The sequence below is a fragment of the Microtus oregoni genome, unplaced genomic scaffold (genome assembly GCF_018167655.1).
Source record: "Microtus oregoni isolate MIOR12 unplaced genomic scaffold, Mior012 000065F_ref0000479, whole genome shotgun sequence".
NCBI classification, from domain to species: Eukaryota; Metazoa; Chordata; class Mammalia; order Rodentia; family Cricetidae; genus Microtus; species Microtus oregoni.
Genome location: NW_024543875.1, coordinates 4169349 through 4187439, shown reverse-complemented (window position 1 = coordinate 4187439; position 18091 = coordinate 4169349). Strand labels below are relative to the sequence as shown.

The window sequence follows — 18091 nt, the reverse complement described above, 5'->3', positions numbered from 1 at the left end:
ATGAACGCTCAGGCTTTGTACATACAAAGCACACGTAAGTACTTTGGGAACAGGACATACAACACGCCGTGTATGAACGCTCAGGCTTTGTACATACAAAGCACACGTAAGTACTTTAGGAACAGGACATACAGCATGCCCTGTATGAACGCTCAGGCTCTGTACATACAAAGCACACGTAAGTACTTTGGGAACAGGACATACAGCATGCCCTGTATGAACGCTCAGGCTTTGTACATACAAAGCACACGTAAGTACTTTAGGAACAGGACATACAGCATGCCCTGTATGAACGCTCAGGCTCTGTACATACAAAGCACACGTAAGTACTTTGGGAACAGGACATACAGCATGCCCTGTATGAACGCTCAGGCTTTGTACATACAAAGCACACGTAAGTACTTTAGGAACAGGACATACAGCATGCCCTGTATGAACGCTCAGGCTCTGTACATACAAAGCACACGTAAGTACTTTGGGAACAGGACATACAGCATGCCCTGTATGAACGCAATGCGAGTTAGAGCTGAACCACCCACATCTCCAGGAGGAGCAGAGCAAGCCTTGAGAGCTCAATCCCCCAGATTCCTTTAGACCCAAGCAGGAATCATATTTCTTTTTTTTTGTTGTTTTGTTTTTTTTTATTTTTTAAATTTATTTATTTATTAAGGATTTCTGCCTCGTCCCCACAACCGCTTCCCATTTCCCTCCCCCTCCCCCGATCAAGTCCCCCCCCCCCTCATCTGCTCGAAGAGCAATCAGGGTTCCCTGACCTGTGGGAAGCCCAAGGACTGCCCACCTCTATCCAGGTCTCCTAAGGTGAGCATTCAAACTGCCTAGGCTCCCACAAAGCCAGTACGTGCAGTAGGATCAAAAACCCACTGCAATTGTTCTTGAATTCTCAGTATTCCTCATTGTCCGCTATGTTCAGCTAGTCCGGATTTATCCCATGCTTTTTCAGACCTAGGCCAGCTGGCCTTGGTGAGTTCCCAATAGAACATCCCCATTGTCTTAGTGTGTGGGTGCACCCCTCGTGGTCCTGAGTTCCTTGCTCGTGCTCCGTCTCCTTCTGCTCCTGATTTGGACCTTGAGATTTCTGTCCGGTGCTCCCGTGTGGGTCTCTGTCTCTGTCTCCTTTCATCGCCTGATGAAGGTTAATATTCATGAGGATGCCTATGGCTAAAATAAAAAACACCAATGATAGCCTTTGCTGGAGAGGTTGTGGAGAAAGGGGTACAATCACCCATTGCTGGTGGGAATGCAAACTGGTGCAACCACTCTGGAAAGCAGTGTTTCGGTTTCTCAGGAAATTCGGGATCAACCTACCCCTGGATCCAGCAATACCACTCTTGGGAATATACCCAAGAGAGGCCCTATCATACAACAAAAGTATATGCTCAACTATGTTCATGGCAGCATTGTTTGTAATAGCCAGAACCTGGAAACAACCTAGATGCCCTTCAACAGAAGAATGGATGAAGAAAGTATGGAATATATACATATTAGAGTATTACTCAGCAGTAAAAAACAAGGACTTCTTGAATTTTGCATACAAATGGATGGAAATAGAAAACACTATCCTGAGTGAGGTAAGCCAGACTCAAAAAGAGGAACATGGGATGTACTCACTCATATTTGGTTTCTAGCCATAAATAAAGGACATTGAGCCTATAATTCATGTTCCTAGAGAAGCTAAATAAGGTGAATCCAAAGACAAACACATAGGCATCCTCAGGAATATTAACCTTCATCAGGCGATGAAAGGAGACAGAGACAGAGACCCACACGGGAGCACCGGACAGAAATCTCAAGGTCCAAATCAGGAGCAGAAGGAGACGGAGCACGAGCAAGGAACTCAGGACCACGAGGGGTGCACCCAGGAATCATATTTCATCAAGATTCCCACTTCCTAATTCATGATGCATCATCAGTAAAGTAGAGATCAAAATCAATACTAGGTGCGAAAGAGACGACTAGATTTTCATCCAACTCAAGCCAACAAGGTAGGCACACGTGTCCAGAAAATGAAGCTCAGATGTTGGGTGGGGTGCACGGATGCCACATCACTATTCCAGACACCCGAAATAACTGTGCAGATAGTGGAGGGTGTCCTTCAGAGGAGTAGGCCTCAGCTCGATGCCTGTGGGGCTTTGGTGAAAGGACCTACGTGGTCAAAGAGCCTGCCATCTGTGAGACATACTACATAGTTGGTCACGACAGGAGTGCAAAGACTTCAAGCTGCGAATCACTATGTGTCAGAAAGGGAGAAAAGGGTTATGGCATGCAGAATGTCTTCCCCACTAACCTAACCATGATGACATTTTCATAAGGCAGAGACGTTGTTGCTTGAGTCTTCACTGCTTCCTCTCACTAATGTAAGGCCTCACTAATGTAAGGCCTCGGTGGCACTGGTGCTGAGATGTTCTTTCCAGTGTTATCTTGCTCCCGTTGACAGAACTGTAGGCCCTCAATGCTGCATGCCTGCATATCAACTCTTTCAGAGGTTTGCCATTCCGTTTCTCTGTTTATAAAGAGTTTATGAGCTGGGCTACAACTGTAGCTGGTGTGGGGGGGTCACTTATGCAGCATGCGTAAGGCCCTGGGTTCTGTCTCTCACCACTAGAACAGAGAAACAAACAACTGCCACCCAAATGCACACGAACTACAGAAACAATCCACTCACAGCTTTAGCCTGAAATAAACTACCTAAAACAAATTACTTACTTTCCAATTCAAGTAATTCATACACATATACATACATACATACATAATACATACATGTGAATAAACAATTATCTATGGCAACAATCTAATTCACAGAGTTTTACAAACTTAAAGGAAAATAAGTAAAAATTGTATTGAGCTGAATATTTTATTCCCTAGAATCTTTATAGTCTGGCCCGAGCATAGCTTTATTTAGGTCAGTTTAGAGATGTGTACGGAAAAATAACTCCATGTCAAAGAGCAACTGGGGCACCCAGGCAGAAAAGCAGAGTTCAGGGGACAGCAGGCAGGCCTGGTCACACAAACCATCTCCCACCCATAGGCCTACAGGGGTCAGGAATCAGAGACTACTCACAGGGCTGAAAGGAGGGACACCGGGAGCTGCCAGGGGTAAAGCCCCCACCTCCACTCTGGATGTTTTCAGATATTTGCAGCGGATAGCCACCGAACAGGGAACTTACTTAGCAGTGGGAAGGCAGTTGAAGGAAGCTTCTACTTTTAACTCTGTGGCTTATGAAAACATACTTGTCAAATATTAAATTCAAAATGAATAATCTACCATTTTAATAATTTTTCTAAAGAGGATGGAATCTTTTTACAATTCTAAAGTTAAGTGATTAGCTATGAAGTAGGAAAAAGTAATAGAAAGAATCAGTAATGACCAGAACCACTGAGTTTATCTAATAATCTATGACCAGTTGCACAAAAATGCACTCTGTAATCCATTTAAAAATAATAACTGGTTCATTTCAACCCCGGCACACAATGCTTCCCTTTGTCCCTTGTAAGTCTCTCAAATGTCTTATTTTAAAGGAATATATAGTACTCCCGGAAGACATTTTCCCATTTCTATTCTCTCCGACTCCTGCGAGCCCTTGTTCTGTGTGATAAGGCAATCTCCTCCGGGATCTGAGCTGTGTAGTTTCGCACCACGAGTGACAAGGACTCGACTTGAATAACTGCTGTGCGCAGGTTGTAATTATGTCAGCTGGAGTGTTGAACAAGGGGACTGATTAATGTGAGCCCCGGCCCAGGCACAGGCCCTATCAAAACCTCTGCGCGGGCCAGCAGTGGGGACGGGTTAAAGCAGAAAGACAAAACATGCAGCATCGTCCATGATAGATGAATTGCTCCAACAGTCTCAGGCAGATGTTCCCGGACAGTATAATATACAATTACTCTGCCTTATCACCTTCCCAGGGACAATAAAGCTTCCTCCTTCTATAGCTCATGTGAGTGAAGGCAAAATTAGTTTTACTTTTACAACAGTGACTCACTTATCATGTTGCCTTGATTGTGCTTTTACAGCTAAAGAAAACATATATTCCACTTTTAAACTCCAAAGAAAGAGACCTTAAAATAAAACTGAACTCTTGTTTGGACTCTCTTTTACATCAGAGATACACTGTTTTAAAAGATTGTTTTGTTAAAAAGAGATGCAAGAAAAGTAATAAAATACGTGTGCATATGTAGTTAAAAACAAGTACAGACATATAACTCAGGAAGATTTGGATAGCATAATCATTACATTCATAACATCATTTTTCAAAGACCAAACAGAAATCATTAATTGGAAGGAACATGTAATTAAAAATATATATGTGCTGATTTGGGCCACATATTTTTCAGGCAGACGTGAGCACACAGGTTCCTGAGTCTGAGGTGACTGCCAACGACACAAGCACAGCTACCACCCTTCTCATTCTTCGGCCGCTTCTCAAGAAGGCTGCACTCACCAAGAAAACGGAGGCTTGCGTTTGCGGCCATTTCAATAAAACACAGCAAGAGTGCCAGACTGCAGCCCCTTCTGGGGAACTCCACTGTTTCTACCGCCTTTGTTTGTGATTACAGAACGGGCACTACACATGTGTGCAGAGGTGTACAACACAGAACCTCTCAATGGGCACAAGGAAGTGGGCCTTTGAGATTTAAGCTTGTAACTTGATATGAAATAAGCTTAAAGCCCATGTCCAGCCATTACAGCCTTGTGCTGATCATATTTATAACAAGACAAAATGGCAGAAATTGTAACAGAATCAAAGGAAAGGCAGACAACATGTGACCGAGTGCACACACAGCCAATGTCGGCCTGTGGGGTGATATACATGACTTATTTCCACTTTTTAGTGGTTTAATACAACTGACACCAACACTCGGCAGTTATAATACACCCTAAGTCATGAAAACAAATCATGTCCCTGCCTCACCCCGAGGAGTGATACATCTGCTTCTCTTTCTATATTATACAGTCACTAACTCCAATGTCCAGAAGATCCTTATTACATTTCTCTTGGTATGGCAGGCCCCAGTCACATTTTATGTGCCTAGAAATCTGGCAGTTTGAAGAAGCCAGGGCCAATTTAAAAATAATTTTCAAAAGAAGTTTTATCACAACATATTACAGAAAAAAATATGCTTCTCATTGATGAAGACATTTTCTGATGTTCCAGGAATTGCTTGGGAAAAGGCAAGCAAAAGGTAGGTTAAAAAAGCAAATGGAACAGGTTGGGAATGTATGAAAAAGTCCAATGTCTTTACAACAAACAACTCAGTATACCACCCTTGGCTGATGATGTCATTCGAGTGTTCTATTAGATTTACTGATGTTAGATATTAGCAGGAATTATTTAGAACAAGAAAGATGTCCTATTTTAAAACTACGTTTAATGAGTGTTTCATTAAAAGATCATACAGAACTGTTAGGTAGCAGCAAGCAAGTTTTAAACAAATTAAGGGCAGTTTAGTCTTCTGTATAGATGCAAAGAAGGCTACAGAGAATGGGTTCTTAATGAGGGCACAATGGGAAGACACCACAGGACTGTGACCCCATCTAGGTCTAGTGTCTGTGTGTATGACTTTGGCTGTAACAGTATCAAATTTGGTGTTGTATGTATCCCATTACACAGGCTGCTCAAAAGGCAACTAAAAGCAAATAACGTCCAGTTCCAAAGTGTGGCCAGAGCAGCTGTCGTCCAAGGGTCCCAGCTGCTCCTGCCCACGCATTCTTGTCCTGTTTTCCCTGAGCTGTTCTCTGTTCTGACTGGACTGAAGCTGGCCATCCTCAACATCTAGAACCTCAGAAACAGCTTCTGTTTCCTGCATGACTGCTTCTTGCCAGGGCCTCTCGCTCCTGGAGGTCACTTTCTGTGCCCCCAGACTACCTCTCAATCACACATGCACTGGCTAGCTGTCTCTCGGATTATTTGGACCCCCATACATTCTAGGAACAATTTTATTGGCATTACTGCTACTAGGTTCCACACTGATGAGCACTGACATGTATTCACATGGATCTCCTGAATATCAGAAAAGCAGGGTGCCCTGGATCACACGTCCTGCCACATTCCTAAAGGACATTTCCTCTCCAGAAGGGAGCGTCTTATAGATGCCATCACTTATGGAGGCACTCTGCCCAATGCATCAAGGACAATGTCTTTGTCTGCTGCCTGTCTCCATTCATTCATCAGGTGGAATGTACAAAACTTCATACTGGCTCCTAACCTGGCCTCATTTTCTGTCCACCCCTTTGCAATGGTATTTAAAATGATCTCCCATCTTCTGTTATTTCCCTCTGATTCATTTTTGTAGCCCACTAGATATTTCATAATAGGGACTGAGTGTATCATTAATTCCCTGGCCATCACTGCCATTTGAGCCATGGTGTCCTCTCCAGCACAGTCAGTGCTAGTGTTCAGTACTTCTCCTACAACATACTTCTCTATGTCTTACAACACGGGATTCTTGGAGAGACAAGACAACTTACAATTGAAAAAATGGTACACTTTAGGAATATTCCCTGACGGAATTTTAAAAAGAAAACAAAAACAAACTAACATTCTGCATTTGGAATAGCAAAATAAATTTCCTGAGTTAAAATGCCTTTCATATTTTATTTCAAATACTTTAATCCAAGAGACAAATTACATTATTTAAGTATAAGCTTTCAACATGTACCACATTTTCTCCCAATGGGAAAATCCTAATTTGTTTTATAGAATTTTTCATATTTGTTTAAAGTTATAACGTAAGACTGAAGAAATAAACTATTGGAGAAAAGACCATGAAAAGTTAATCGCTCACATTCCAAACCACACAGTGAAAACTGTGTCCGAACACAACCAAAGGCAAAGTGCAAGACAAAGGCTCTAGTAGAGCCAAGCCAAAGTCATAGACAGTAAGAAATCGAGTTTACCAAGGTAGAGGAAAGATTAATATTGTAGGAAAAATACCAGGTGACATATTAGTTATGGAAGAGTAAATTCTAGCTCATTTAAACTATGTCTCATTTGGAGCTGGCAATACAATAAATGATAGTATTGGGCTGGTTTTGAGTCTGGACCATTTTTACAAACAGAATAAAAAAATAATGTAAGCATTGAAAAGCCAACAAAGACTTGGTGCTGTGTTCTTCTAATAAAAAAGAAAGAGCTCCATATATGCAGAAGACAAGGCACTGCCTTTATACAGAAGTTCTTAAGGAAAAGAACACATGTCCACATACTTCATTATCTTGTTCTACACAAGAAGGTCAATCCACGGAAGACAGGCTGCTACAGAAACTGCCGAGAGGAAAGAGAGGACCCCGACATAGCCCCGTCTCAGAAAAGGACTCCACCACCATTTTCTAAACATTCAAAGATTCTTTTTCCATGATACTTCTGCAGGTCCCAGAGAGATACTATTTCAGAATAGGCTGAAACAAAGGAGATGGAAACAGAACGGTGCAGCTGGAGTCCTAGCATTCAGAATGACCTAAAAAAAAACCTCATCAACTTTTAAGACACAGCAAAGTCACTGTTTTTTGAATGCCAGGGTGACAATACATACAATACTCTATTGATTGCCATCAGCTCCTCCATGGAGTTACAAGTGTGTGCCTAACAAGCTTTGTGGCATGAACTTTTTTCCAACTGCCGGGGCTAGAGACAGTTACATGGGAAAGTGTTTTGTTGTGTGATAATAACCCTGGTGTCTGAGGAATAAGTTATTATGCAAGAGACTATTGCCCCAAAAATATTTTCTATTTTTTTCATCTCTAAGGCCTTTCTTTCTATCACAATACATACAGATATATCTAACTACCACCCCAGGGATTGTCCATAGTAATTCCTTGTAGAAAGACCATCCCCAAAGATAGCTTTGGCCCTCTATTAATGACTGAAATTGGGATTCAACAACAGCAGGTTAAATAAACATGTTTATCTGGATTCTACTTTAAGAGATAGCAGAGGGAGTGTATGGTCACTTTGTGTTGGCAATGGCTCTTCTAATTAATCTGTGATCTCAGTGCTGCGTTATTTGCATCAGTTAGCACAACCGCTCAGCTGTGCTGATAAACAAAAGGTGGCAAGGAAGACCGTCTTCACTTAAAGAGAAAAAGACAACTTGCAAATTCTTAATGCTAAGGAATTTACTATATGATTCCATATATTACTCATTACCATTCATTTCAATTTTGAAATAATAGTATCAATTTTAAATAAACTTCAGGGAAAATAATGGGCTGAAACGGCATATAGCCTGCCAGGGTGATAGAGTAATTCAAAGTCTATAGGTTTGTGTGCTATAGCAAAGACAGAGACGTATGAATGAGACAGGCTGTGTATGAAGACGACAAAGCAAAATCACAAAAACGAAGCACTAGGATGGACGAGATGGGTGGGGACGAGCAGAAACGGTTTCCCACTGGATGAGCTCACTTTCCATAAACGAGAGACACATTTGAGAGAACACTTAACAACCTTCACGACCATTCCTGGGTGCAGAAAATCATGCAGACATTTTCTGTGGAGGAACACCTTAGAAAATTCTACTGACACTTACCAGAAACTTGTACCCCACTCAGACAACTGCTGGAACACTTAACTGTATCTACTCAGCACACAGGCTGACCTGTGTGCAGGAGGCAAGCAGGCAAGGGCAATCTGCCTGCAGGGAGAACCACACACAGGTCTAACGGATGCATGTTTTCTAGAAGAGATCCAGAGACTGAAGGGAGCCTTGCACTCATCATTATCTATACTACCCACAACTAGGATGCCAACCAGGTTTCCAGGCTTTCCCAATCGCGTGTACGGCTCTGTCATCAGAGTCTGAGCCACCCAGCAGGAAAGCAGCGCAGCAGGGCAGCACAGAGGATCACTCACGACCAAAAACTCTGACTCTAAGTTTCTTGTGATCTCAATAGGAGACACTATTTTTAATTAGTGGAACTAAATAAGTAGCTTTAAATATAAACAGTGTCTAATATTAATGCCAGATTACTTTCATTTTATAATTTTTATGGCTTTTGTAATTTGATAAAATTATACAAAAATATTTAATGCTGCTCAGAGTTATTCAAAAAGCAATTGCTCGATTCATTCCACACATCTCATTTCATCTTTCTCTTCTCTACAACCATTTTTTCCCTCTCTTACTATTCAGGGCAAATCCGAGAAGCACAGGAAGCCACGGAAGGAAAATAGGAACTCTCCCAAGAGACAATCCAAAAGGAGAAAATTACCCCCTGTGGACGTTGTCTCCTAACTCAGGTGTTGCAGAAACAAATCCCAGACAAGAACAATGAATCCTGCTGTAAGCTGGACTTGCAACGACACAGTGCCAATGAACGTTTGTCTTATGTTTAATTATGTGTGACCCTGCCCCTAAATATCATCATCTATGACCTAAAAACATTTTTTTTGTAATTGACACAGAATTGTATATTTCAGAAACTAGAATAAAATTTCAAATAGAAGGATCACAACTCCAAGAATTTGGTGAAGTATCTTAAAACTTCCCATACACATCAAATTACAATTAAAGGTAAGACAAAATTCTACTACGTTAAAAATATTCATCCCCAAAAGTCTGTAGTGTGGACACAGATCTGAAACATGCTCAACAGCAGCCAAGCCCTTGCACTGGGCCCAACGCCTGCTGGGAAAGCTGAGCAGAGCCTGACAAGCAAGGACAAAGGACCCAGAGTGCTGTAGAGAGAGCTGCTACTGGAGATGCAGCCTTTAGTGAGGATGGTCCATGAACTGTCCTTCACATCTTCCTCACACAGGAAAGAAAGACGCTCTTGAGACAAGAAACTAATGTGCTAACCACATCTCCAGAATACTGGCCAAGGTGCTAAATCAGCCATCAGACAAGAAGAAAAAACGTGGAACATAACTCCTGGAGTTTAACAAAAACTGGTGAGTCCTTGATGTGAGGTGGATATTGTAAAATTCATTGCCTAGCTTCTTGAGATACAATTATTCTATTGGGGAATACGTTCATGTTGTGAATTAAAAAAAACTCTGCATAAAGTAAAACGCTTAGAACTATTTCAGAGAAGAAGGCACAGATAAGTTTAGTGGAGCTAAGACAGGTAAATTTTGAGGAAAAGTGAAACAATGAGGATATTTCAAGTTCAATAACAGATACATAATAAAATAGCTTTGAATTTATTTTCTGCAATTTAATAAATGAGACTTAAAGTCCTTAGGCTTCCTCTTGCTACTTGTAGTATTTAGATTACTATCTGTTCATATCTCCTACACAAATCTTAGAGAAACAAAATAGAATCAAACAGGAAGGTAAGCTTCAGCAAAACAACCAACCAAACAAACAAGGAAAAAAACTCAGTGGTAGCCACTTCAGTATGTATGTATGTATATATAATAAGTGGAATACAGACTGCTCGGAGAGTCACAAATCTGACAGGCAAAGTCTAGATTTTATATTATCCAAAGCTATACTATGCCACAGGATAGGTTGGGTTGTCTGTATTGAAGACAATACATAACAGAAGGAAAGAAAAGAAAGAAAAATTCTAAGACTGTTCCATTTTTGTGTAAAAACAAATCTAAGAACTTGCTACATAAATAATACAGTAGGACTGTGTGCTATGTGTCTAAATTTAGGCTTTGAAATTATAATGTGTGGTAATTAATGCTGAAAAGTTATGAAGTTATGATGGAATACACTGATGTGTAATGGATTAGACTTCTGGATATTTTAGACAGGAAAAGCAACTGAAAGGGGTCCATGTTTACATCTAAATAGAATGAGATGTCATTGCCTAAATTAATAATGCAAACTTGAAAAATAGCCCCAGGTTCAAAACACCAATTATAAAATTCTTTTGTAAACAAATCTGCACTGATATTTTTCATGAATAATTTTACTAGTACTATCGGTGTGCTAATGTTCAATTTATAAAATGAGAAATATATTTTCAAATACAATTTAAATAATATTTCAATTTCTAATGATGGTTAACTTCCTTGAAAATAATAGCTAATACTGGCAAAGAAGAACAGAGGACAGGGACAGTTTTGCATATAGAATGTATAAATGAAAAGTATTTAAATAGCTTAGCAATAAGATATTGTAAAGGAAAAGATAAACATATGCATCTTTTTAGGGACTACGTCAGCATCCCGCTGTAATCATTATGTCCATCACACAGAGAAATGTACCATGAGAAGGTCTGTGGATAGCAAAGCTATCATGTTCTGTTTTTTTTCTCATTAAGAAAATAAAAAAATCTGTTCAAATTTCTACAGTTCATTCGTGGCTTAATATATCTGCTAACTCTTCCAATATTTATAAAACAGTTCACTAGTAAAAGCTAACCACAGCACAAAAAGCTAAAGCTTTTGCATGAATAAAAAGCTTCAAACCATTTACTTTCAGAAAATAAAATCATACAAAGGTTTTACATAAAAGAAAAAAACCAACCTTTACCAAGGACAGGAAATACTTGACTAAGAGACTCGGTGGACAGAAGTGCCCTGGGTGTTAATGTACAGGCAGTGTGGCATTGCTGAGAATGCTGTCTGCTCTTGAACACAGAGCCTCACAAGGCCAATAGGACAGTGCCAGCAGGCACACAAGCTGCTGTGAATCAGGGGTACTCTTGTAGGAGACGGCACAGGGACACATCTATGACCTAAACCTTAGCAACAGGTCTAACATTCCTTCAAACCAAAGATCAGAAGTATAAGGGAAATATGTCTTTGAATACAATATCATGAGTCTACAAAAGTGTGATGATGATAATATATAAGATTCAAATGATAGACTTTGCACTAGTATTGTCAAAAGCCCTCATCCTAAAATCTAAAACATTATTCTAAAAAGTCAGGAGCATATGAGAAGATTTTGAAGTAAGAATATTTAGCACAGACTCTGAAAGTAGCGTAGGTGTGAAATAAAATGACATATATGATAGAAAATATAAAATAATACGCAAGTACAAAAGACTATACATACTGATCATTATAAGCCAGTGTGTCCTGGGATAATACAGGCACTACAGCTGTGTTAAGGGGAGTAGTCTTCAAGGAGGCATTCTGAAACTGCAAAGTGTCTCAGCAATTATAAGACAATTGATTTTGGAATTAGAAATTAAGTACTAAAGAAGTTCTTAAGATTCAATCTTGACATGGATTATCAAAAGATTTCAACACACTGTAAATATGTAGGACATGGAAGCTGTAGTTAACACTCGGAACATCAGTCTCTGAGGTCTTGTTCAAATGCAGAAATGAATGGGAAAACAAGCACTGGGGTCTCCTATGGAACAACACATGCCAGGCTTCTTACACTGTGGAATTAGTGAATCTAGGTGTGGGGGGGAGGGGTCGTAAGTTTGGTAATGGTAAAAGGCTTCTGAACACCTGGTAACTCACAGTGGAGCACAGGCATTTCTGGCAATACTTGGTCAAGTGACATCTCATGACATCATTGTGACCATGTTGCTGAGCACAGAAAAGGCATGCTTAGTACTCCACTTGTCTTTTTTGCTCCAGGCAACAAAATATTTCAAATGCCTCATGCTGAATTCAAGACTGTTGTATGTTTATACAGAGTATTTTACTGTCCATACAATTTTTTAACTATCATTTAAACACAATGGTCTAATTATAAAAAACTTAGTATTTTCCTATTATTAGTCCTAGATATGAAAATATTAAATTTAGTGTATCTTTGCCTTACATAGTGTTAGAAAGTTTGATTTTTTTGAAACAGCTGTTAGAATTACCGATTAAAATGTAATTAAAATGTTAAATGAATCTTGGGTTGGCAAAATTTCCAATACTTTCTTTTTTTTATTTTTTTAAAATTTATTTATTAAAGATTTCTGCCTCCTCCCCGCAACTGTCTCCCATTTCCCTCCTCCTCCCCCGATCAAGTCCCCATCCCTCATCAGCTGGAAGAGCAATCAGGGTTCCCTGAGGTGTGGGAAGTCCAAGGACCACCACCTCCATCCAGGTCTAGTAAGGTGAGCATCCACACTGCCTAGGCTCCCCCAAAGCCAATACTTTCTAACATGGGCCTGAAGACTGTTTTCCACTCTGCACTATGTATTTGTGCGAAGTGGCGCTATGAGTGTTGAAGTTTCTAAAATCAGAGTATGACCAATTCTGAAAAACACTGGGGACTCCCCATGCAGTAATACCATCCAAGCAACATGTTTACATATGTAAAAATAAAAAGGCACATCTTTCGGTTGATATTAATATAGAAATATGAGTAGAATAAAAATTTATTTAAAATGTGTTTTAATATTTATTACCAGTAAAAACTGATCTGTATACCAATTTTATATACACATACGTTCCGAACTCAGTACTATTTCCTTGGGCAAAGGTGGTTACGTGTGGAAAAAGCTTAAGAAGCCTTAGTCTTGATTGTATTGGTCCTTCTGGGCCCCCTTCATATATACTTAAGAAAAAAAAAATAATTCGTATTTTTCTAGTTTTAACTCTGTTGTGGTGTGTGTGTGTGTGGTGTATAAAAATATATTTGGTAGTAAAAGAATAAAATCCAGTTTGGGGCTACACCACTCCAGTTAGGGCCACTCTAACTGTATAGAAGTTCAATGAGTGAGTGGTATCTTAGGGTCTGGTAAATTTTAGTATATGATTGTTTTTTACTTGCAATTTTTTATAATAAAGGTAAAATAAATTTCATATGAAAATTTTATGGTCACCCTACCAAATTCAATAGTCGAAAACAATTAAAAACATTTAATATATAATTTATTCTGAAGATTATTAATAAACTGGCTTCCCATTCATGAAAATGGCATTATGTATCATGACTTATTTGTACATTATTTTTTAAAAAAAATGTTTTATAGCTGAGAATAAAATTGTGTGATGGAAAGTTTACCTAACATGCCCAAAGCCCTTGGCTTGATGTTAAATAATGTAAGAACAATGTTTTATGTCACTTATAGCATTTGTTTTAGATTGTCTTTTAAAGCAAGGTCTAGATATTTGGGACCCTGGGTTTTATTGTAAATAGTATAATCTTTTCAAAAAAGATGTATTTATTTACTAGCATATGTGTGTCTGAATATATAGTGTGCATGTGTCTGAATACATAAGTGTGTACATATGTGCATCTGAGTCTATGTGTGTACATGTGTGTATGTGTATGTCTGAGCATATGTATGCACAGGGCTTGAGCGTGAGAACAAGTGCCAGCCAGGGGAGCTAGGACATCTGTGCCCTCTAGACAGCCCCTCCACCCCATAGCATACCTTCCATTTGCTCCACTGTATTTCAGTTTCTTCTTCCCAAATCTTGTCCACATAGCAGCTTGAAATACCTTTTATTTGTATTTCTCCGATGTTCAACTTCAAGCCTTTCAAGGAACATACACTGAGTAGTTCCAGGCACAACCAGAGGTTACATGGTGTGTGTAACTGCTGTTCACAAGGACCCTATGGACAACCTCACTGTGTGTAACTACTGTCCACAAGGACCCTATGGACACTTCTGCCCACAAGGACCCTATGGACAGTTCATTAGTAATTAGTATCCCATGAATGAAGTCGCAGCTGCCCTAAGAGCTGAGGAGTTCTGACTGCAGCACAAAGTGTGTGCTGAGCCCTCTGCTGTGAGGAGGCCACAGCAGACTCAACCTACGTGCTGGTAGTGAGCAAGCAATGGCCGTATCAGCTCCCCACATGGAGCCTTTGTCGAGCCACGCTTTCTATTAAGCTATAGTGAATAAACATTACAGACCTGAACCTGTTTGCTAGGAAAAGTACCACTTCTATGAATTTAAATGGAGGTTTGTACATTGTCTTATTTGAAACACCTCTACCACTTAAAATAATGTGAAACCATAGCTCCAGGGAAGGATGGCCACACAGAAATAATGTGAAACCATAGCTCCAGGGAAGGACGGCCACACAGAAAGGAGCTACAAAGCATGTGAAAGTGAGAATGAAAATTTATACCAAAAGAAACAAATTCTTCCTCAAAAGTAAGAACAAAAGCCTTATATAGAGGGTATAAACTAGGCTTTTAGTTCAAAAGAAAGGTATAATAGGAAGATTTTATCATTTTCTGTGTTTTTCCTTTACAGGTAAGGTAAAAAGGCTTAAAAATGTTCTTACCAGATCCCACATGCATCAGGAGACAGGAATTTCTAGGGATATCTCTAATATGATCACCATTTCCCCGAACTTCCCAGAAACACCACACTGGTGTTATGTGTAGATAGAGCCAATAAAATGTTGAATGAATAAATAATTAATGAATGAAATATATCTGTAATATCTCTGTTCTATTCAATGACCTTTCACATAAAAATTAATGCAATAGTGTGGATGATAATAGAGATTGTAGCAATATATTAGCCAAATGCACAGGTTACCTCCACAGTCATACAAATCTGCTTTTTGAAGAAATCTACATGTTCAATACACATACTCAAATACTCAACAGAAGGAGACTTGATTTTCTATGTCATGGTGTAGGTGGGGTGTGGCAATCAGAGTAGAAAGTTTCAGCTGAAGGGTGAATCCCTTGGCTAACACTGGTACCACTCAGATACCTACAGTCCATCACATCCCAGACCCACCCGCTAACACTGGTACCACTCAGATGCCTACAGTCCATCACATCCCAGATTCCCCCACTAACACTGGTACCACTCAGATGCCTACAGTCCATCACATCACAGAACCCTCACTAACACTGGTACCACTCAGATGCCTACAGTCCATCACATCACAGACCTCCTCACTAACATTGGTACCACTCAGATGCCTACAGTCCATCACATCACAGACCTCCTCACTAACACTGGTACCACTCAGATGCCTACAGTCCATCACATCACAGATTCCCCACTAACACTGGTACCACTCAGATGCCTACAGTCCATCACATCACAGATTCCCCCACTAACACTGGTACCACTCAGATGCCTACAGTCCATCACATCACAGACCTCCTCACTAACACTGGTACCACTCAGATGCCTACAGTCCATCACATCACAGATTCCCCACTAACACTGGTACCACTCAGATGCCTACAGTCCATCACATCACAGAACCCCCACTAACACTGGTACCACTCAGATGCCTACAGTGCATCACATCACAGATTCGCCCACTAACACTGGTACCACTCAGATGCCTACAGTCTACTATCACAGAACCCTCACTAACACTGGTACCACTCAGATGCCTACAGTCCATCACATCACAGAACCCCCACTAACACTGGTACCACTCAGATGCCTACAGTCCATCACATCACAGATTCCCCACCAACGCTGGTACCACTCAGATGCCTACAGTCCATCACATCACAGATTCCCCACTAACACTGGTACCACTCAGATGCCTACAGTCCATCACATCACAGAACCCCCACTAACACTGGTACCACTCAGATGCCTACAGTTCATCACATCACAGATTCCCCACTAACACTGGTACCACTCAGATGCCTACAGTTCATCACATCACAGAACCCCCACTAACACTGGTACCACTCAGATGCCTACAGTCCATCACATCACAGATTCCTCCACTAACACTGGTACCACTCAGATGCCTACAGTCCATCACATCACAGATTCCCCACCAACGCTGGTACCACTCAGATGCCTACAGTCCATCACATCACAGACCTCCTCACTAATGCTGGTACCACTCAGATGCCTACAGTCCATCACATCACAGAACCCCCACTAACACTGGTACCACTCAGATGCCTACAGTCCATCACATCACAGATTCCCCACCAACGCTGGTACCACTCAGATGCCTACAGTCCATCACATCACAGACCTCCTCACTAACGCTGGTACCACTCAGATGCCTACAATCCATCACATCACAGAACCCTCACTAACACTGGTACCACTCAGATGCCTACAGTCCAACACATCACAGATTCCCCACCAACGCTGGTACCACTCAGATGCCTACAGTCCATCACATCACAGACCTCCTCACTAACGCTGGTACCACTCAGATGCCTACAGTTCATCACATCACAGACCTCCCACTAACACTGGTACCACTCAGATGCCTACAGTCTACTATCACAGAACCCCCACTAACACTGGTATCACTCAGATGCCTACAGTCCATCACATCACAGATTCCCCCACTAACACTGGTACCACTCAGATGCCTACAGTCCATCACATCACAGACCTCCTCACTAACGCTGGTACCACTCAGATGCCTACAGTTCATCACATCACAGACCTCCCACTAACACTGGTACCACTCAGATGCCTACAGTCTACTATCACAGAACCCTCACTAACACTGGTACCACTCAGATGCCTACAGTCCATCACATCACAGATTCCCCACTAACACTGGTACCACTCAGATGCCTACAGTCCATCACATCACAGATTCCCCACTAACACTGGTACCACTCAGATGCCTACAGTCCATCACATCACAGATTCCCCACCAACGCTGGTACCACTCAGATGCCTACAGTCCATCACATCACAGACCTCCTCACTAACGTTGGTACCACTCAGATGCCTACAGTTCATCACATCACAGACCTCCCACTAACACTGGTACCACTCAGATGCCTACAGTTCATCACATCACAGATTCGCCCACTAACACTGGTACCACTCAGATGCCTACAGTGCATCACATCACAGATTCGCCCACTAACACTGGTACCACTCAGATGCCTACAGTCTACTATCACAGAACCCCCACTAACACTGGTATCACTCAGATGCCTACAGTCCATCACATCACAGATTCCCCCACTAACACTGGTACCACTCAGATGCCTACAGTCCATCACATCACAGAACCCCCACTAACACTGGTACCACTCAGATGCCTACAGTCCATCACATCACAGATTCCCCACTAACACTGGTACCACTCAGATGCCTACAGTCCATCACATCACAGACCTCCTCACTAACACTGTTAACTCAGATGCCTACAGTCCATCACATCACAGACCTCCTTACTAACACTGGTACCACTCAGATGCCTACAGTCTACTATCACAGACAGCAGAAGAGGTCAAGCTCATGTTCCTGTTCTTGGCAGCTTGACCTGGCTCAACAAGCTCCATTTCCC

General features: G+C 41.0%; 1 protein-coding gene across 1 annotated transcript in view; it reads right to left on the bottom strand.

Annotated features, from left to right (window-relative positions):
* Znf407 (zinc finger protein 407) overlaps positions 1 to 18091 on the bottom strand; it is a 371415-nt gene that overhangs the window by 120179 nt on the left and 233145 nt on the right. The window lies entirely within an intron of this gene.